Raw genomic sequence first — 23,250 nt, forward strand, 5'->3', positions numbered from 1 at the left:
TGGCACAAATGAGTAGACCCCCCCCCCCCCCCCCCCGCCCCGCGTCTCATAGTCAGCACACGTGACATGGCGGGGGAGTGGGGAATTGTTACACACAATAAACACCTTTGTGCATGATGCGACCATCAATTCACACGAGACGATTAGTAGAAGTAAACAGTGGTTTTAATAAGCTAGATCTGTGCCTGTCTGCGACTGCTCTGTACTGAGTGCCGCCTACAGGCTGCAGATCTATATACTACCCCGAGGGGGCGGAGCCCACAAGGGCATCAACATAATACAATACAATACAGTGGTGAATTGTAGCAGCAATATGTTCACCTCAGTGCACAACTAGTATGATGCTTCTGTCACTTTCTTCCACAAGCCAACCTTCAAACCCTTGGCCCATCTCTCCAGGCGTCAAAATCTTGTCACCCACATCCTCCACCAGTACAGATTCTCACGCCTCAGCGGGATTGACTAGTAGGCATTCTTTTCGGTCACTCACTGGTGAGCACCTCACAGCTGATGATCCACAGCAGGTGGTGGAAGGAATGTCCCAGGGATCTGGCACTTAGAAGGATGCTGGAGACCAGTATTCTGCTGAGCCCCTGGCTGATGATATTCCTCTGGGTCCGGTTGTCCCAGAGCTGCTGGAACTGCAAAGGCATCAGGAAGGGATGCCGGCATCACTCGGCGGACTGCAAGGTTGACTGCAGGAGCCCCATCGCCTTCTGTCCGAGGAGATGATCTCATCACTCCAATGCAATGAAGCCAACACTGTGAGGGTGGCATCCACAGTGGAGACCTTGGTGCAGTCCACGGGGAGGAATGCCCACTCCATGGCTCAACTCATGACCTCCATAGCTGAGGGTATGAGGTCAATGGTGCAGGGCTTCAATGCCATGGTGAAGGCACCGCTGGGAATACACGACTGTGAGCGCATGAAGCTCTTGGGGCATCTGTATCTCACTCCAGCTGCCCCTCTGTCCCATGGAAGAGCCCAGGAGCCCCCGGACACCCGAAGGGAAGAGAATCGGTAGGAATGCAGCACGGGACCCTCCACCTTGGGGCTCTGGGTATGTCCACCCCATCTGACGCCCCTCCCTGTGAGTAACACATTTCCAGCCCAGCATACTGAGGAGGGAGATTTAAAAAGAGCGGGAGCTGAGAGTCAGAGCGAAGATTTTAAAAGAGCAGTTTTGAATGAGGAGAGCAGGGAGGTAAGCAGGTGGTGAAGATTAAGGGGAAGTAGGAGGGGGAGCTGGGAGGGGAGGTAAACTGGGGAGTATGGAGTGAGGCATTTCGAAGGGTAAATGCAACCTCCTCGTGTGCAAGGATGAGCCTGACACGGTTCAAAGTCCTACACAGGGTACACATGACTCAGGCAAGAATGAGTGGGTTCTTCCAGGGAGTAGCAGATGAGTGTGAGATGTGTGGGCGGGGACCACAGAATCACGTGCATATGTCCTGGGGCTTCAAAAAGTTGGAGAGATTCTGGGCGGGAGAGTCTGCGGCGCTAACAAGGATAGTGGGGGAGGAGGTGGATCCGGACTCTTTGGTGGCGATATTTGGAATATCGGAGAAGCCGGAGCTATTGGAGGGGAGGGAGGCCGACGTTGTGGCCTTCGCCTCTCTGATTGCCCGGCGAAGAATTCTGTTGGAGTGGCGGTCGGCATCGCCACCGGGGCAGCGGCCTGGCTGGGTGATCTCTCTAACTTTCTTTGGCTGGAAAAGATCAGGTACGAATTAATGGGTCCAGCGGAGGGTTTTGAGGCAAGGTGGGGGATGTTTGTGGCTGTGTTTGAGGAGCTTTTCGTGGCAGGGGGAGGGGTGAGAGGTGGAGGGAAAAGGGGGGTGAGAAAGGGAAAAATTGCATAAACTGTATAGTTGTTTGTTGGGAAGTTTGCTCCACGAATTGTTTATGTTTTGTAACCTTTTATAGAAATTTGGAATAACATACATTTTAGAAAAAGAGTTTGAAAAACAATCCAGGAGAGACGTCTATAGGAAAACGATAAGTTAATTGGCTGGTAATTGACTGTAATATGCATGACCTATTTTAAACTGCTTTCAGATTAAAGGTAAAAAAGATAAATATTTTATAGATTTGAAGGCTAAAACTAGCTGGAAGTTTTTAAAAAACAAGTTAAATCTAATTAAATAAAATGGAGATGCAGGGCCAGGTGAAGTGTGTTTCTGCATGATGTGGGAGCGGTGGTTCCCAGTTTCCACATCTGTAGTAAGTGTTGGTTACTCGAAGAACTCTGGCTCAGTGTTAATGAACTGGAGTCTGAGCTTCGGACGCTGCGACACATCAGGAAGGAGGAGAGGTACCTGGACACTGTGTTCCAGGAGACAGTCACACCCTTTAGACTAACTAACTTGAATATGACCAGTGGTCAGGGACAAGAGGGTGTGACTGTGAATGAGGCAGGTAGAAGGATCAAGGAGGTAGGGTTGCAGGAGCCTCAGCCCTTGACCTTGTCCAACAGGTACGAGATTCTTGCTCCCTGTGTGGATAGGAACGGGGACTGCAGGAAGGATGAGCAAACTGGCTGCAGCACCGTGACATAGAGAGCCATTCAAGTGGGGAGAGAGAAAAGAAATGCAGTCGTAATTGGGGATAGTATAGTTAGGGGCATTGGCACAGTTCTCCGTGACCAGGATTGAGAGTCCCAAAGGCTGTGTTGCCTGCCTGGTGCTCAGGTTTGGAATATCTCATCTGGGCTGCAGAGGAATTTGGATTGGGAGGGTAATGATCCAGTTGTCGCGGTCCACGTAGGTATCAATGACATAGATAAAACAAGAATAGATATTCTGCTGAAGGAATACGAGCACTAGAGACTAAATTAAAAAGCAGAACCTAAAAGGTAATAATCTCTGGATTACTACCTGAGCCACGAGTCAATTTGCGCAGGGTCAATAAGATTAAAGGGGGAAATGTGTGGCTCAAAGATTGGTGTTGGAGAAATGGGTGTGAATTCATGGGACATTGGCACCAGTACTGGGGAAGGAGGGAGCTTTTCCGATGTGACGGTCTTCACCTGAATCATGCTGCGACACCAGAGTCCTGGCGAATCGCATAACTAGGGCTGTAGATAGAGCTTTAAACTAAATAGTGGGGGGGGGGTTTCAGTTGTATGGAAAATTAGAAAATCAAAGTTAAAGGGGAAGGTGAGAGTGCAGGTTAATGATGAGACTTTAAAGTAGTTAAAGGGGCCGAGGGCACAGAAGATGTTAGTAAAGTCTCCAGAGCGCATAATAGAGCAGAGAGTGTAGAAAGCAGCAGGAATCCAATTTCAGGCACAGCAAAAAAGGGGACAACGATGAGAAAGGGGGCAGTCAACACAGGACTGAGGGTGTGGTACCTAAATGTGCACAGAATATGATACAAGGTGAATGGGCTTGTTGTGCATATTGAAAGTGGCGGGTCCGATGTTGTGGGCATCACGGAGACATGGCTACAAGGGGAGTCTCTTCACTAAATTGCCTAACCGAGGTTAGTGTCACCGGGATGGTGGAGGGTGGAGACAGCAGTGTCGGGAAGTCAATGTCGTCCCCGGACTGGTGCTGCAGGGTGTCTCGGGCTGTGGTTCGAGGTCTCCCATCGCTGTCCGTGTCCTCTTCCTCGCTGCTATCTGCTTGAGGTTGGCGTTGTGGTTGGGGCCGAGGGCAGGGAACGCCAGAGGGACCTGCCTCATCGCCAGGAAATCCTGCAAGAGACAAGTCATGACGCATGATTGGCTCGCAGGTTGGGGTGGCAGGTGGTGCTGAGGGCAGTGCGGGGGTGTGGGGTCATGTGGGGGTGCTGGTGGAGATGGGTGTGGGGGTGGTGACACACATGCCATGGGGAACCGCAACTCAGTGGGGTCTCGCTTGCTCGCCCGATGCCGACCTCCGCCCCGGTGACAGCCCTCTCTCCAGACCACCAACCAGGTTCAGTGCCCACTGGTCTGCTGTAGTGAGAGGGCCGCAGGTCCGGCAGTCCCCCTCCAGTCTTTCCCTCTCCTGGATTTGGGCCGCCTTCCCTTGGGGGTGCGGGGGAACAAAATCGCAGTGTTAGACAGACAGACGCATACAGCACAAGGGGTGGGTAGCTGGTGGCCTTCGTGGCCAGGGCACCTGGTATGGGTGCTGGAATGTGATGCAGGGTGAAGGTTTGGTCGGACTCCCGTTGGGGAGTGGGGGGGGTTGGCGGTTACGGGTCTGTGGGACGGGAGCTAGTGCCGGGGCATAGTGCTACATTCTCACCCTAGCAAACCTGCGGAGCTTGTGCAGTTTTTTCCAGCACAGGTCTGGTGTACAGTTGGTGACAACCTCATTCTCCCCCCCCACCCCCGGATAGAGGGTAGCCCGCCTCTCCTCCATGGCGTCTAGCAGGGTGTCCAGCTCTGCGTCCGCAAACCAGGGTGGCGCTTTCTGTGCTGCCATCTTGTTGGCTGCGTGTGGGGAGTGGAATGCTTATATGCGGCTGCAGCTTGTCATCCCCTCGATGTGTCAATCCCGACCAGAGCGAATCTGACACCGTTTTTCATTGGAATTGACCGTGTTCCACGTGGCACTGGTGTGGCCCATTAACGGTTGGTGAATTGGTCCGGGAGCAGCACCAATTATGATGTCGTAGAAGTCCACCGATTCTGTCCTGGTGTCAACACTTAGGGTTGGATTCTCCGATCTTGCGGCTAAGTGCCGACGCCGGCGTGGAAACAGTGGCGTTTTACAACGCCAGAATTGGCGCCGAATCTTCGCCAATTCTGGGACTAGTGAGGGGCTAACAGCGGCGCCGGGTGAAACTTCTGGCTGCCCCGCCAAAAATGGCCGGAGAATGGCTGGGTCTGCTGTCCGGTCCTGGCTGTGTGCGAACTGCGATGGCCGCGCGTGGACCCGGCCTGCCAGATAGTGCCCCCCCGTAACTCCCCTCGCCAATCCTGGACCACCCCCACCTGTCCCCCCAGCCCCCGCCGAAGCCCCCCAGCCAGGTGGAACGGCTCCCCCCCCCCGACTCTGGCGGCGCTGGACACAGTCCGCAGCTGCCACGCAATGTCACCAAAAACTGTGAGCACACATGACCGACACCATCAAGAAGTCGGCCCATCAGGGCAGAGCATCGGGGAGGGCCTCAAGTGGCGTCCTGAGGCCGTCCCAACGGCGTGCGGAGTATTCAGCGATTACGCCGTTTTTGAGGGGGTGGAGCATCCGAAAAACAACGCCGCTCCCGATTTCAAAGTAAAAACGGATTCTCCAGCCAATCGCGAACACGATTTTGCCATTGGCAATCGTAGAATCCCACCATGGTCTCTGAAACCGAGAATCCCGCCCACATTTCCACATGTCAATCTGTAACTCACTAATCTTATTAACCATGTATTTACATGCATGCGCATTAACCTGATTTATACCTTAATTTGCCCATGTCTAAGGACAATTTCAGCTTCACTGGTCACTCCACACAACTGGGACTGGATTCTCCGCCCCGCGCGCCACCTTTCTGCCCCGACCCGCCGGCGGGATTCTCCGTTACTCCGGTCAGTCAATGGGGTTTCCCACTGTGGGGCAGCCCCACGCCGTCGGGAAACCCACAGGCGCCGGCAAAACGGTAAATCGCACCAGCGGAGAATCCCGCCCCTGAAGTCCGACATCCTTGGTACCATTCTACTATATATACTCCAAGGCCTTGACATCCTAAATTATGTAAAGTGATTGGACATAATACTCCAGCTGAGCTCAGAGGATGGCATATGAAGGTTTAGCATCACTTCCATGTATTTGAACTTTATGTGTATATTTACAAAGCCAAGCACCCATTTTCCTTAGCAGCTTTATTAAGTAGTCCTGTAACCTTAAAAAAATATCAGTACCTGAATCTCCAAATGTCTCTGCAACTGTTTCAAAATTGTATTAGTTTACTTTGCCCTCCTCATTCTCCCTCCCAAATGCAACCCTTCAAACATCTCCACGTTAAATTAAATCTGCCTGTCCATTTCACAAGTCTACGTCCTCCTGACATTTGTGACTGTATTTTTCATTGTTTACTTTTCTGAATCCTGTGCCATCTGCAGACTTTGAAATTATATTCTGTATACCCAGGTCCAATTGATTAGTATATATCATAAAGAGGAGTAGTCTTAATACCAACCCCTGGAACTGACATACCTGAATAGATCCCTGATAACAACTTTTCATCACACAGGCAGCTCAGTACAACCCACACTAAAGTAACTTTTGGCACATTCTAATTCATTTTTGTTTACAATCTTTTCTTAAGGAAGTACATTTCTTTGCATAAAAATACTTAGGCTAAAGAAATGGGTTTGAAGTTGCACACAGACAAACCGACTTAAGACTTGATTTTTAGGCCCAGCTGGAGCATGCAAGAGAGGTGGTTGGATGCCAATTACAGGGTATAGCTCGTTGACAGGTTTGCCCGGCTGTATCTCGCTCCTGGGTCGTTTTCATGGAAGCGAGATCGATGGATGGCAGGGTTACATGCGCACATACACTGGGTCGCCAATCAGGCTTGTTAAGGATGATTTAAGGCAAACTAAAAGAGGCCAACTGGAATTTTCCATTTTGCATCTAGGTGCAGCAGGCAGCTGGGAACTGGAACCTGGAAGCAGCTCCCAGTGCAAAGTTAAGCTGAATCTTTAAGTAACTCTGGTTAAGCCACAACTAGAATATTGCGTCCAGTTCTGGCCACCACACTTCGAGAAGGATGTGAGGGTCCTTGAGAGGGCGTACAGGAAATTTACCAGAATGGTTCCAGAGATGGGGATTTTAGTCACAAGTTGGAGAAGCTGGAGTTGTTTTACTTAGGACGAAGGAGATGGAGGGGAGGTTAAATAATGGTGTTCAAGATTATGATAGGTTTGGATAAGGTGGACAATGAAAAACTGTTCTCAAACTGATTGTACAAGAACTAGGGGAAACAGATTCAAGGGGCGGGATTCTCCCCTACCCGGCGGGACGGGGGGTCCCGGCGTAATGGAATGGCGGGAGCCACTCCGGAGTCGGGCCGCCCCAAAGGCGCGGAAGTCTCCGCACCTTTAGGGGTCAAGCCCTCACCTTGAGGGGTTAGGCCCGCGCCGTAGCGGTTTCCGCTCCACTGGCTGGCGGGAAAGGCCTTTGGCGCCACGCCAGCCAGGGCCGAAAGGTCTTCGCCGGGCGACGCAGGTCCACATATACGCGGGAGCGTCAGCGGCTGCTGATGTCATCCTCGCGCATGCGAAGGGGAGAGGGTCTCTTCTGCCTCCACCATAGTGAAGACCATGGTGAAGGCGGAAGAAAAAGAGTGCCCCCACGGCACAGGCCCACCCGCGGATCGGTGGGCCCCGATTGCGGGCCAGGCCACCGTGGGGGCACCCCCCGGGGCCAGATCGCCTCGCCCCAACCCCCCCCCCCCCAGGACCCTGGAGCTCGCCCGCGCCATCTTGTCCCACCGTTCAAAAGGTGATTTAATCCACGCTGGCGGGACAGGCATTCCAGTAGCGGGACTTCGGCCCATCCCGGGCCGGAGAATCGGTGGGGGTGGGCCCGCCGACCGGCGCGGCGTGATTCCCGCCCCCGCCGAATCTCTGGTTGCGGAGACTTCGGGACACAGCGGGGGCAGGATTCACGCCAGCCCCCGGTGATTCCCGACCTGGCGGGGGGTCGGAGAATCCCGCCCCAGGTTTTGGATAAGAGATGCAGAGGATTTGATGAAGAACCTTTTGATTCTGTGTGTGATAATGACCTGGAACCACGAGGTTGATGGAAGCGGAGACAATCAATGATTTCAAGGAAAATTGGATGAGCACTTCAAGGAAATAAACTGGCAGGGGCTACAAGGCTTAAGTGGGGGAGTGGGATTGACACAATTTCTCTTCAGGGAGCTGGTGTAGACCTGATGGGCCAAAAGACCTCTTTCTGAGCCAAAAATGATTCTGTGGAAGGAATTTAATACGAAGAGCGCGGTTCCTGGTGGTGAGACCCAAAATGGACATCACTTCTGCTCATGTGCCAGGAGCCAAACGCACGCAATTATGATGCAAATTGCATTGTGTAATTATGCTACATAGTTGGCATGCAGGTGGACGATTTGTAATCAAAGTGATGATGTGGATTATCATCATAGGGCCTCTCATTAGAGGATCTAGTGGAGTGGTGTAACGACAACAGTCTCTCCCTCAATGTCAGCAAACATAAAGAACTGGTCATTGACTTCAGGAAGCAAAGTACTGTACACACCCTTGTCTGCATCAATGGGGCCAAGGTGGAGATGATTGACAGCTTCAAATTCCGAGGGGTGCACATCACCAAAAATCTATCCTGGTCCACCGATGTCGACGCCACGATCAAGAAAGCCACAACAGCACCTATATTTCCTCAGGAAACTAAGGAAATTCAGCATGTCCACATTGACTCTTAGCAACTTTTACCATAGTAAGCATCCTATCTGGCTGCATCACAGCCTGGTATGGCAACTGCTCGGCCCAGGACCGCAAGAAACTTCAGAGAGTTGAGAACACAGCCCAGTCCATCACACAAACCCACTGTGGTGTTGGGTTCTCTGGTGCACAGATGAGCCAACACAGTTGTATGTGGTACAACTCTATTTTATTTTAACTCTTATATACAGTTCATTCTGGATACTCTGCACGTGCTGTCTCCCTGAGTGTGTCGTGTAGCAGGTCTGTCCTGGTCCTCGTCTCCAGCTAATACTGACCACCAGGTGTCGTGTTTGTGCTTTTATATCTTTCTGTGATTGGTTGTGGTGTTGTGTGTTCTGATTTGTCTGTTGGTGTGTCTATCATGATGTGTGTGTTTGAATATCATGACATCCCCCCTTTTTACAAAGATATGTGCCTACGTGGTTATAAATATAATCGTGTCGTGAGTGCATCTAAGAGTGTGTGTGTTGTGTACAGCGTGTGTATATGACGTAACTATTTACATGGGGCGATGTCGGGTGCGTCACACTAACAAGGTTGTACCATAACAAATCATGAATGCGAGAAAAAAAAACAACTTGAACAGTGGTCCGGTCAGACGATATCTGGAACGATAAACAACAACAGGTTATAATACAGAAGTGTTTGACTTTTTGAACGTATGAACAGCGTTATAAGTCCAGTCTAATGGGTGACCGCCTCAAGAATAGGCTGGTCCTCAAGCCGGTTCAGCTGTGGAGATTTGGGTTCACACTGGTTCACCTTGGACTGTTGGAGGTGATGCTGTTGCCGAAGTCTCTACTTTTCCATTTGTTGTACATCGTGCAGTGCTTGGTTTTTCATTCGTGCAAATATACCATTCAACATCTTTGTTAGTGTTGCCTTGGCTGTGGTTTGGTTCTGGTGGCGATGGAAGGGGCATGATCCGTGGCATCTCCACGAAGTCATCCTTGGGAACCAGTGGAGGATCCGGCGTGTGCGTACGGTTCAGTTGCGAGCGTGGAAGGCGGCGCAAAGCTCGCTGATTGCGCCTACGCACCAATCCATCCGCCCTGCATGCCAGGAACAAGGTGGAGTCTTTTTTCTTTTTATGTTTGTGGTGGACGGCATCTTGTAGCCGATGGGTCGTTGCCATCGAAGAAGCACCATCACTAATATCATGCAAGGCGATGACTGTGCCAGATGTGGAAGTTGGCCAAGACCGTGCACGTTGGTTCCGGCCACCTGCTGTGCCGGAAGGGCGACTCCGCAGAGAAACGTCGAAGCATGTCGCCTTGGAGAGAGAATTGTTGCTCGCATCAACGTCTGGCGATGGCGCGAATTGGTGTGTCCATCTTGGACTGCCGGTGCTGGTCGCCACTGCCGACCCAGTGGGACTGCCACGCGATCCATTCCCTGTCGCCGTGGCATCCGCCGTCACCCTGAGCGTGCCATCACCGAGGCCGCGACACCGCCCGTCCGGAGCAAGGTCTGGCGTGCGCGAATCAGAGTCGGCGCTTGGCTGCTCCCCATCTGGAGTCCGGTCTGCCTTCCGTCGATGCTCCCCGTCCGGAGTCCCAACAGGTTCACTGGAGGCAGCCGAGATTCCCTGAAGCTGCACTTCTGGAGTCGGAACATGCAGGAATGCACCGACCAGTGGAGAGGCTCGAGCCATCGAGGGTGGAAGCGGTGCACCGCCACCGCAGTCATCAGTGGTCCCACCGTGATCGTCGAGTGCCTCGGTACGCACTAGGTGAGGTCTGTCACCTTGCACCTTTTGCATGGGAAGTGGGATGCTGTCGTCACTCGTCTCACATCCCGTGGATAGATCCTCATTAGCAGCTTGCTGTTCACTAGGGTTGGGTAAATTGTCAGAGTTTTCATCTGGTGGTGCACACCATGTCGGTGGACTGTCATTGTCTTGCCGTTGTCCTTCATTTGGGCTTTTCTCCTTTGGAATTTTAAATCTTCCCCCAGACATTGCAGAACCTTGTTTATTACCCCCAAATTCTCCCATATGTATGGTCTCGAATATAGGATCCAATGTTTCTATCGACATTGTACTATTTTCCAAAGAACATTCCGTTTCACTTTTCTTCTCAGGTACCTCATATGTATCTTTGTCTAATGTACATGCCTTCATGGTCTCTGGGTCTGATTTTGCTGGGACTGGCATGGTCACAGTCTCTCTTTTACTGTTCTCAATTGCCCACATTATATTCCCCATACATAACTGCTTAATCACTGGGGTTAGTGTGGTACAATGGATAATCGGGTCGACCTTATCTGCATCTTCACCATTAGTGGAAAGCACACTTGGTTCACTTGAAACTGCTGCGGGTTTTAAATTCGTTATCTGGCTACTCGATGTTGATGTCCTCAGGATTCTTGCTCCAATGTTCTGCTCATTTATCAGTGGAGTGTGTATAGGTTCAATGCAATTAATGTTCCCCTCAAGGTTTGAAGAGTCATTACTGACTAACTGCTGGTCTCCGAAGTTGGGACTTTGCGGCGTTGTGTTGAAGGGAGACATTTGTCCCTGCTGTAGATATGATTCAGGTTGTGTTATTTCCATTACCTGAGGATCAATGTCTTGTCCATTTTTTCGATCCGTACTAAAACACTGGCAATTCTCAGTCTGCTCCTTGCAAGTTAAACATTCAATTAATTTCTTTAGCAAATCCTCAGCATCCTTCTGTGACCGTGCAGCATTATTAATCTCTGTTCGGCTATAATGATCCTGAAGGTCAGCGCATAAACCTTTTTTCTTTGGGCTTGGAAGAGGCGATTCCTTTGGCTTGTCTTCAGTTGGGCTTGAACAGTCTTCAGCGCTATGCACTTCATTGTAGCATGAGAGACCGTCATGGTCATGCTGCTGTGTAGTGGAGCATGGTAGGCTGTTATAGCCTTCTTGCTGTTCACGTGAGCATGGCAGACTTGCATCGTCTGCCGCTGGTTGGTCAGGAGAGGTTGCTAGACCCTCATGGTCTTGTTCCTGCAAGGACCGCACATTGGAGTCTTGCATTGCTTCTATCGTGGAGGCTGTCCACGAGCTCTCTGTGGAGGCTTGTGACACTGGAGTCACTTCTTGTTCGTGCAAGGACTGCGCTCTGGAGTCTTGCGTTGCTTCTATCGTGGAGGCTGCCCACGAGCTCTCTGTGGAGGCTTGTGACACTGGAGTCACTTCTTGTTCGTGCAAGGACTGCGCTCTGGAGTCTTGCGTTTCTGCAACTGTGGAGTCTGTCCACGAGCTTGCTGTGGAGGCTTGTGACTCTGGAGTCACTTCTGGTTCATGCGAGGACTGCGCTCTGGAGTCTTGCATGTCTTCTTTCATAGAGTCGGGAACATTGAGCGGGACGTGGACCACGCTCTGTGTGGCAGCAGGGCGCTCTCCGTGTGCTTGCAGCGCTCCCTGTCTGTTAATGTCAGGCTGCAGCATCATCCGGTACTGATAAGTTGGGACGTCATATCTGCTGGGTTGAAGATCCTCAAATCCGAAAAATGAATCCGCATCTGCGTCGGATTCAATGTGGGGGCCGCCAATGTGTAACACGAAAGGTTCGTCCGAGTCATAGTCGTATAGGACCACGGAGCTATCATTGGGCTCGCGAGGTCCGGAAACACTGTAAAGATCGTCATCGAAGTATTCGAGGTCGGAATCATCGGCTTGTGCGTAGGTAACTGCTTGTCGGAGGGTTCTTCGGAGGTCAAATCCATCTCCTGGGTCAATTTGCGGCAATGTGCTGTCATTCCAGGTGAGGGAAGGTTGGTTTACAGCTTTAACAGATTTTTGTTTTTTTTTGATTTGGGACGTTTCCCTTTTAAATTGGATTTGGGACATTTCCCCTTTAAATTGGTGCAGTCTGGGGCCTCTGACATCCTGACGCTCGGTATGTAGCACGTAGGAAGCGACTGCGCATGCTCAGATCGCTGTTCCTTTACCGATGGCCGTTTTCTTGACTGCGCATGCGCAGCATCTCGCGCATGCGCAAACGAAACTTCCGGTTCTGCGCACTGCTCGCGCAACTGTGCTAGCGTGATACCTTTAGCAAGATGGCCGCCGACCTCGACCCAGCCCTCTCTCAGGCCCGGGATTTCGGCCTCTGGGAATTCGGGCTCCGGGATCCCGACCACGAGGTGAGTACTGCCGCTTTTCTTACCTTTACTTGCCGATTGGATTGCGTTTTCTTCACAGTACTTGGAGAATTTGTCCAGGACTGCCTGGTAATCATACCTTTGCTGCCTCCTGAAGAACCTGAACCTTGTGAATATTTCTCTTGCCCTTGCACCGGCGATGGTGAGGAGAAATTCAATTTTTTCGCTATCATCCAGGTCTTGGAGTTCAGCTGCCACCAGGAACAATTCGAACACTTGCCGGAATCGCCGCCAGTTTTCGCGTAGATCGCCGTGGCACTGGAGCGGCTGCGGAACCGGGAGCTCTAACATTTTGCCTGGGCACTGCTGGTTGTCTCTGTACACTGAGGTATGCCGGCAGGTATCGATCCACTCCTGTACCATGTGGTGTTGGGTTCTCTGGTGCACAGATGAGCCAACACAGTTGTATGTGGTACAACTCTATTTTATTTTAACTCTTATATACAGTTCGTTCTGGATACTCTGCACGTGCTGTCTCCCTGAGTGTGTCGTGTAGCAGGTCTGTCCTGGTCCTCGTCTCCAGCTAATACTGACCACCAGGTGTCGTGTTTGTGCTTTTATATCTTTCTGTGATTGGTTGTGGTGTTGTGTGTTCTGATTTGTCTGTTGGTGTGTCTATCATGATGTGTGTGTTTGAATATCATGACACCCACCTCCCATCCATTGACTCTGTCTACACCCCCTGCTGCCTTGGGAAAGTGGGCAGCATAATCAAAGACCCCTCCCACCCGGCTTACTCACTCTTCCAACTTCTTCCATTGGGCAGGAGATACAAAAGTCTGAGAACACGCACTAATAGATTCAAAAACAGCTTCTTCCTCACTGTTACCAGACTCCTATTCAACTCACTTATGGACTGATGGACTTATGGACTGATCTGATCTCTTCTAAGTAGTACTACACTCCTGTATGCTTACCCGATGCCTGTGCCTATGTATTTACATTGTGTATTTTATGTTTGCCCTTTTCATGTATTTTCTTTTCATGTAAGGAATGATCTGCACTCAGAACAATACTTTCCACTGTACCTCGGTACACGTGACAATAATCCAATCCAATCCAATCATGAGGATATCAAGCCAAGGGACTTTGCAAGTGGGGAGAGATGCCAGGCTGGGAAATGGGAAGTGTCCACACCTGACTCAATTTCAGTTGGAGAGGGGGATTAAAGACCCAGATATGCAAGTATCCAGTTCTGCAGGTAGAGAGAATTAGTGCCAACTTTGATTACAGAACCCTTTAGAAAATTTAGTTAATTTCTTTCTGACTCACAGCCTCCATCCCCTTGACAGGTCCCATCAATTAATCCCTGTTATGTATCAGAGAATACATTCCTTCTGGTGAAGCATCACGTAATGTGTAGTGATGTCAGCAGAGTGTTTGCACAGGCTTTGCAGTTCTCCATTTTACATTGTGTGAGCAACACCTAGGGGGCGATTCTCCGATATGGAGGCCAAGTGTTTGCGCCTTTGTGAACGGCGTCGTGTTTCACGATGGCGCAAACAGGGCCCGGGCACGACCTATTCTGGCCCCCAGAGGGGGCCAGCACTGCGCTGGAGCGGTTCACGCCGCTCCAGCGTCCTTACACGGCACCAAATGGGCGCCGCGCCAACCCGCACATGTGCAGTTGGGGCAGCCCAATCCTACGCATGCACAGTTGGACCGCGCCATCCTGCGCATGCACGGGGAACATCTTATGCACGCCGGCCCCTCACCAACATTGTGCCGGTGTTCTGGGGCCGCGCGTGGAAGGAGGTAGGCCCGGGGGGGGGGGGGGGGGGGGGGGAGAGACCGGCCCGCCAATCGGTGGGCCCTGATCACGGGCCAGACCCCAACGGAGGCCACCCCAGTGAAGGACCCCCCTCCCTCCCCCACAGGCCACCCCCCCCAGCGTTCCCGCACAGTTCCCGCTGGCAGCGACCAGTGGTGGACGGCGCCGGCGGGAACCTGCCCTGTCATAGCGGCTGCTCGGCCCATCCGGCCGGAGAATCGTCGCTCGCCGGTTCTCCGAGCGGCCCAGTGTGAATCGCGTACCGCTGGTTTCCGGGGGGTGGGAGAATCGCGTGCAGGGGTTGGGGCGGCATGGCGCGATTCGCGCGGCGGTGGGGGGCACCTACCCTGCATATCTTTGGGGTGTGGGGGTGAAACCCACGCAGACTCAGGGACGATGTGCAAATTCCACACGGACAGTGACCCGGGGTTGGGATCGAACCCGGGTCCATGGCACCGTATGGCAGCAGTGCTAATGACTGCACCACCGTGCCACCCAGAGCAACACCTCTTAATAAACCTCTCATTGTGTTTGAAAGATTCCAGAGTGTGGACACCTCTATACCTTTTTTCTTTGTGGCTACCTAAGATATAATATTCCCACATCACTCCTCCTTTCACCTGACAAATCATCCTCTTTGTCCCCCAGATCCAGCCCCCACTGCCTCCCCAAAGCCAACTTCAACAACACGGCTGTATATAGACAAAGAGCAGCCTCATGACCCACCCACTTGACTGGCCTGAAAGCAAATCATAGAGGAGGTGAGTAGTCATAGGGTCCAGTCATAAACTTGGGTCCACTGCCATAAATAGATGAATGACCTCCTCCAATCAGCAAGGTAAGTGGTGATGTGGATTTGCAACATAGGGCCTCTTATGAGAGAGGCCAGGTTGGGAAATGAATAGCCATCATCAGGATCACATGCAAGAGAGACAAGATTATGTGACCGTTGTGCCTGATAAGGGGATTTGATACGAGGCTAAATGTCAGGCCAGTTCGTGGGACAAGGGAGTTAAGTGTCTCTTGACATGCCATTATGTTGCCACTTTATAATGCAAAATAAGGAGAATTTCAATGCTCGGGAGGAGGCCAAGGCCAAAGAAGTGCCTGAACTGCAAGTTCTAACCGAAAGTCAGTTATTGCAGGGGAGCGAGGCTGGACTATTCAGCCAGCAGAGTGAGAATGCCTTCAACTTGGTGTTGAGAGCAGCACACTTGAAACTGTGGTTTCCTGATAGACATAGCTTCGACTTAATGTATTTTTTGTTGTTCTCCACTGCAGATCATTGCCATAGGCAAAGATATAATGGTTAAGAAGGCATTTGGCATAATTGTCTTTATTAGCCGAGGCTTAGAGCTTAAGAGCAGGGAGGTTATGCTGGAACTGTATAAAACATTGGTTAGGCCACAGCTAGAGTATTGTGTGCAGTTCTGGAACCCACATTAATAATAATAGTAATAATAATAATAATCTTTTATTCTCACAAGTATGAAGTTACTGTGAAAAGCCACTAGTTGCCACATTCCAGCGCCTGTTCGGGTAGGCTGGTATGGGAATTGAAGCCGCACTACTGGTTTTGTTCTGCATCACAAATCAGCTGTCTAGCCCACTGAGGTAAACCAGCCCACTAATAATAACCTTTTATTGTCACAAGTATGAAGTTGCTGTGAAAAGCCCTAGTCGCTGTCCTTATACAAGAGGGGATTATGGAGCTGCATGTCAAGGTAAGTCCAGGGTATTGGCTGGACCTAGCTGGCAGACTCCAGTGAGGTGATGAGGAGGGTGGGGATCAGGTTTGAGAGGCGGAGGGGGTGGGGGAAGATGAGGGGGGGGGGCAAGGGTTAAAAGGGGTATGACCTTGGGGAAGGGAATGCCTCCAATAAGCACAGGGGACCCACCAAAGGAGACTCTGCCCATCCGTGCCTGACACCAGTCTGTACAGTAAAATCTGTTGAGTTACCAATCTGACATGTCCTTCCCCCCCTGCTGGGGGTAAAATAGCAGCAGAGACGCAATGAGGTACTCAGGTGGTCAATAATTGACCACTTAAGGGCCTCAATAGGCCCAAGGGCAGGCACCCACTGTGAAGTTGGATTCAGACCAAGGTCAGCTGGGAAGGCCACATGCTACATTTTACGAGCCCCTGACCTCTGACCTTCAAACCTGGCAGCGGTGTTGGAGAGGTCACGTAAATCCAGCTCACAATTTAAATTGAAATGTAACTTCTGTGGAAACGTGACAAGATAAAAATGTGGCAAATTGGTTTTGCTTCGTGCCGATCTGAATAACGTGTTGCAATAAGTTATAAAGCACTGAATTTCAAATGATAGAGAGCAGATTTACAAAGAAAATGTGCTTTATAAGAATTGGATGCCAGTCCAGTATGATTCATTCATTTGAACAAAAGGTTGTTAGTAAATAATGGTTTTGATACCCATTTTGTGGGGTCAGTTCGCTCAGTTGGCTGAAATGTGATGCAGAGTGCTGCCAACAGCGTGGGTCCAATTCCTGTACTGCTGATGTTATTCATGAAGACCTTCTCAACCTTGCCTCTTGCCTGAGGTATGGTGGTCCTCAGGTTAAATCACCACGGTCAGCTCTCTCTCAATGGGAGAGCAGCCTCTGGGACTGTGGTGACATTTTGTCGTTCACATCAAATACTTCCAGTTCTGAGGTTGTTTCATGATTTATCATTTCAAAGGAATATAATTGGGGATTTACATGGACTTTATTCAAATTTTTGACCAAACTGTCTGGAACAGGTGCACAGTGAAACCTCTCATAGCAGTACAGAGAAAAAAACAGATCAACCTGGGATATTCTACGGTTCATTCAAACTAACTGATGCGACCATCAATTCACTCGAAGACACGTGGAGAAGTAAACCATGGTTTTAATCAGCTTAGAACTGTGCCTGCCTGCGACTGTACAATACTGAAGGCGGCCCTGCAGGTCAGCTGCTGTTATACTTCTTCTAAAGGGGTGGAGCCATGGGCGGAGCCCGTACATGCCCCAACATATCCCCCTGTGGGTGAAGCCACACAATGGCCCATAGGTGGAGCCCACAGGGTTAATAACATAACATAACATAATACTGGTGAATTATCAGTAATTATACATTCACCACACTAACATTTGCAAATGTTAGGGGAAGAATAGTTGCCCTGGTTTTCTCCGCAGTTTGTGTGTGTGAACCCAAATATAAGGTCCGTTTTTAAACAAAATGCAGCATCTGGCATTGGGATGCTACAAGTAGCTTTGTCGCTTTCAGACTGGGAGCAGCAACATTAAACAAATGGCCCACTGCACTCCTGATATTTATCCAATTCCTCCTGCAAAGTTTGGGTGTGCAAATGCAGAGTGAGGACATGTTGAACTCAGCTTTGATCCTCCCCCTACCAAATAACCTTCCAAGCTCACTTTGCCAGGCCCACTTGGGCAGAATTTGCCAGCAGACTGCCGACACAGAGCAACCTGATTACTGATGAAGCCAGCACTTAAGGCGAGGAGTGGAGGATTGCGCAGAATTTATTTTCAAAGAAAGGCAGCTTTCTTTAAAAGTTTAATTGGCAACTTTGACGTTTTCCTTCCTGACTTCAAGTCAGATGTTTTCCTGCAGAATTCAATAAATCATCCAGATACAGGAGCATTGTTTTTGGAGGTCAGAAAATGGGTTATTTAAGTAGCTTGAAATGGGAATTAGTTTTCTTTTATCTTTAGCTGATGGTGTGAACACAACAGAATTCTGCAGAGTTGTTGACTGAAACAATCAGTGAGTAAAGCTCTATGGATGATCTCCTTTGCATTTTCCAAGTAAAAGCTTTCTTCTGGTGTCCCGCTGTTCCTTTCAGAGAAGGCTACATTGTTAGAGGAGCGGAAAACCCCAAACTAAAGCAATCTGCCCCGAGTGTTACTTTTGAAACGTACAAAGAAACTTATTTTGAAGTTGGGTGCACAGCAGATGGGTGGTCTTCTCACTGCCCAAAGGCAACAGCGGAGGGGCTGAAGCAATGTTATGTCTCGGCTTCATTAAAATGTCATTAGTGAGTTGCCAGTGCCAAACCTGCTGGTTGGGCAGCTGGCAGGGAATCAGGGGCCCCTCCACAGAGCTGAGGTGGAAATGATATTTGAAGAGATTGGTGACAACTCTGGAAAGGCATGGCAGGAAGCGCCTGGCAGCAATTGGAAAGATTGTTGCGCAGTCTGGAGGTACAACTGCAAAATTGAATGCTGGAGCTTTTATTTTCAAATTTCTGGGATGGTCTGGAGTTGTTCCCTTCAGGACCCATGGTTCAAATATTACGAGTTCAGTGGAAGAATAAAATTATTTTGAAATCCTGCAAAAGATGTAGGTCACAATTTAAATATTTATTATTCTGCCTGGTTCTGATGATTGCCAAGGCTTGGGCAGCACGGTGGCACAGTGGTTAACATTGCTGCCTACGGCGCTGAGGACCTGGGTTTGAATCCCGGCCCTGGGTCATTGTCTGTGTGGAGTTTGCACGTTCTCCCCGTGTCTGCGTGGGTTTCACCCCCACAAACCAAAGATGTGCCGGATAGGCGGATTGGCCATGCTAAATTTCCCTTTAATTGGAAAAAATAATTGGGTACTCTAAATTTATTTTGAAAAAATGATTGCCAAGACTCAAGTGCCCAGTAAACGGAAAGTCCCTTAAGAAAAATTGATTGTCTACTTTTCAGCATGAATGGCATACTTGGCTCCCAGTGTAATTTATGTCTAATAGATATATGTCGATGAGTACTGATGTTTAGTCTAACATAGAGTAACAAAGGGCAATGATACCAAACTTAATCAAATCAGAACATTTTAATCCCATGGGATTTAATCCCATGAACTAATAAAAATCAGACAACAGTACCATTCACCACATGTAGCACTATCCATATTTATGTTCATAATGCTGAAAACACATTCACTTTCAGCTGTATTTTGCATGTTGTTGATTTAAAAGAAAGTAATAGCCTTAATCTGTAGATTTAGCACTTTCCGTTTCAGGGGGATGAATAGCAAATTAAGAGGATGTATATTTTTTGTGAAAGTATCTTCCTCACTTCTGTAATGGAGATTCTGAAAGCAATCCATCGCAGAATTCAGCACATGTTGGAATATTTGCACTTTGAATGTTTTCATTTTTGAAGTTTTTGACAGAAAGCAGGAATACCAAGTCAGGTAAATCGATCAAAGAGTAGTAGAGTAAAGAGGAAGCATTTGTGCCAAAGAATGATTTGTGGCTCAAAGCATGGGAACACTTTGACCTGCTCAGCCAGCTGTTGTGTCAGTAGGGCTTTGTTGAATAAAACCAGGAAACCAATGTTTCATGAATTGTTAACGTCCTCATTTTCTTAAAAGAGACAATCTATTACTAGGGAGAGAGAATAGTAAGAGGAGCCACATGTGATTCTTTTACCATAATACAATATGATTTGGCAAAGCAATTGATTTCATGATGCTACATGCTTCACAATAAGAAAAGGCTCACAAGATAAATACAAATGATGGAAGCCATTTGGGTAATTTTAGCTCACTACCCAGACGTTTTCCCTTCACATAATAACCCTATCCACGCAATCATTCCAAATATTGATCATGCATGTTATAACCCGCACAATGCCCACGGGGATGGACCAATTAGTCTCCCCGTGACCCTCGTGGAATACGAGCTTCCCTGCTGAGGGGTGGGGGCCCATCAATGGAGTTTAAAAAAAATAAATTTAGAGTATCCAATTATTTGTTTTTCCAATTAAGCGGCAATTTAGCGTGGCCAATCGACCTCCCCTGCACATCTTTCTGAGTTGTGGGGGTGAAACCCACGCAGACACGGGGAGAATGCGCAAACTCCACACGGATAGTGGCCCATGGCCGGGATCGAACCTGGGACCTCGGCACCGTGAGGCAGCAGTGCTAACCACTGCGCCACCGTGCTGCCCTCGTCCATGAATGGAATAAATGGACTCTTAGATAAAAACCAGCACAGTGGAGGAGTGTAGTCCAGGCTGTGACCTGAAGTATACTCTGTAAACAGTTTGTTTGGAATAAACCAGTTTTCTTTACGCCTCTCATCTGGACTCCTCTGTGGCCACTAAAGTCGTTCGTCCATCCGTCCCCCCCCCCCCCCCCCCCCACCCCCCCCCCACCCCCCGGAAGGAAGGTTGGCAGGAAAATGGTGCAAATAAGTTGTCCTGGAGCAATAGAATGCTCGGGGTAGGATAAACAAAGTAAGAGTGCGACTTTAGCACCTCAGTGGGACCAAGATATGTCCACTCCCACTTCCCTGCCCACTCTGTATTATGGTGTGGGCAGAGTATTATCCTGGACAATAGTCTTGCCAACAAGCATAATTGACCTTTCATTATTTACTTATATATGGCAGACAGGCTGCCAATTTTGGTGTCTGCTCAAATTATAGGGAGCAGCTTGGGGTGGGTGGGAAGGTGGTGGGCTGGGTACCTGTTGGAGGTTGTGACCAATCCACTTTCAAGCAGCAGATTGCTTATTTAAAAATGGAAATAAGAGACAGATAAAAAAGACAGGCAGTTTAAAAAAATGTTAAATCTTCAACAGGAATTAAAATTTAACAAAATGAGATTCTGCAATTGTAAATGTTAATTTTCAATAGCACAGAGGTGTTATGTCAGTAATTATGACTCATCACACCATTGAAAATTCAAGTGCACTTGAACGAACAAACACTAACATTTTTTCTGGCATGTTTAATTCCCCACTATCAACATCCCATTGACCAGAATCTGAACTAGACTAGCTATATAAATATTGAGGCTACAGCAGCAGGTCAGAGGCTGGGAATCCTGCAGCAAGTAACTCACCTCCTTTCTCCCCAAAGTCTGTACACCATCTATTAACACAAGTCAGGAGTGCAATGGAATACTCTGCCACACGTACTCAGCCATACGTACAACATAAGAGCAGGGCGCGACCTGCCGAACAATAACAGCCGGGGCAGACCACCCACCATCCGATATCTTGATCCTGACAGTGTCTGCCGGGGATAGCATGGCCAGATCGGTGGCATGGGCATCATAGCCCTGCTTTTGACGGTCTCTAAGCTGCTGCATCTTCTGCAGCACCGGGAGGTGATCCAGGTTGGGCAGGTGTATGGCTGGAAGCTCCGTTTGCAGGTCCCTGTTCATCAGGAGTTGAGCCGGCAACATGCCAGTGGACAACGGAGTCGCCCTGTACGCGTGCAGTACAAGGTGTATGTCGGAAGCAGAGTCCGCGGCCTTGCAGATGAGCTGTTTCACAATGTACACCCCTTTCTCGACTTTCCCATTGGACTGCGGATAGTGCGGACTGGAGGTGACATGCTGGAAATTGTATGACCTGGCAAACATGACCATTCTCGACTGTTAAAGCACGGGCCATTGTCGCTCATGACGGTGATTGGGATGCCATGCCTTGAGAACGTCTCCTTACAGGCTTTGATGACGGTCTGAGAGGTGAGGTCCGGGAGCTTCAGCACCTCAGGGTAATTCGAGAAATAGTCGATGATCAATACGTAGTCGCGACCATTCACATGAAAGAGGTCAATGCCAACCTTGGACCACGGAGAGGTCACTATGTCATGTTGTTGGAGCATTTCCTTGCTCTGCGCTGGCTGGAACCGCTGACAGGTAGCACAGTTCAGGACCATGTTCGTGATGCCCTGGCTGATGCCGGGCCAGTAGACAGCTTGCAGGGCTTCTCGACGCCCAGGTGACCCTCATGAATCTGGCGCAGCACCAAGCTCTGGAGACTGAGCGGAATGACAATCCTGTCCAGCTTGAGGAGGATACCATCAATCACCTTCAGGTCATCCTTCACATTGTAAAATTGTGGGCACTGCCCTTTCTGCCAGCCATTGGTGAGGTTGTGGATGATGCGCTGCAAGAGGGGGGCTTTTGCTGTCTCATCATGGATGAGAACTACCTTCTCATCTGTCGCCGGGAGAGTGCTAGCACACAGCTGCACCTGCGATTCAATGTGCTGGATGATCTCCAGTGGCTCACTGGGCGAGGTGACAGAGCGGGACAATGCATCAGCGATGATGAGCTCCTTGCCAGGTGTGTACACCAAGTTGAAATCATCCCTCCTAAGTTGAAGCAGGATTCTCTGCAACCGAGACGTCATGTCGTTCAGGTCCTTGTGGATGATGTGGACCAGAGGCCTATGATCCGTCTCGACAGTGAATGTCGACAGGCCGTAGACATAATCATAAAATTTGAGGATGCCGGTGAGAAGACCCAAGCACTCCTTCTCAATCTGAGCATATCTGGTTTCAGTGGGCGTCATCGCCCTTGGTGTGTAGGCTACTAGTGGCCAGGATGATGTGTCATCTCGTTGAAGCAACACCGCACCGATGCCATCCTGACTCGCATCTGTGGATATCTTTGTCTCCCGGTCCGGGTCGAAGAATGCCAAGACTGGTGCAGTGGTGAGCTTGGCTTTCAGCTCCAGCCACTCTGTCTGGTGTGCCGCCTTCCACTCAAAGGCAGTTGACTTTTTCACCAGGTTGCGTATGGCCGTGGTGTGTGTGGCCATGTTTGGAATGAACTTGCCCAGAAAACTGACCATACCCAAGAAGCACAGCACCGCCTTTTTGTCCTCAGGGACCTTCATCGCCTCGATAGCCTTGATTTTGTCTGTGTCCGGGCGCACACCGTGCTGTGAGATCTGGTTGCCTAGGAACTTGGGCGTCGATGTGCCAAAACAACATTTGGACCTGTTTAACTTTAGGCCATTGGCATGTACAAGGCGGAATACCTTCTGGAGACGGGACACATGTTCTTCAGGGGTCGTGGACCATATGATGATGTCGTCCACGTATACACAAACCCCTTCAATGCCTTCCATCATCTGCTCCATGATGCGATGGAATATCTCCGATGCCGAGATGATGCCAAATGGCATGAGATGTA

The 23,250-nt window shown here is 49.8% G+C and overlaps 1 protein-coding gene across 1 annotated transcript in view; it reads right to left on the reverse strand.

Moving 5' to 3' along the window:
• Positions 1–23,250, reverse strand: part of LOC140429409 (protein limb expression 1 homolog) — a 73,708-nt gene that overhangs the window by 14,155 nt on the left and 36,303 nt on the right. The window lies entirely within an intron of this gene.

This window comes from Scyliorhinus torazame, chromosome 9 (assembly GCF_047496885.1).
Source record: "Scyliorhinus torazame isolate Kashiwa2021f chromosome 9, sScyTor2.1, whole genome shotgun sequence".
Lineage (NCBI taxonomy): Eukaryota > Metazoa > Chordata > Chondrichthyes > Carcharhiniformes > Scyliorhinidae > Scyliorhinus > Scyliorhinus torazame.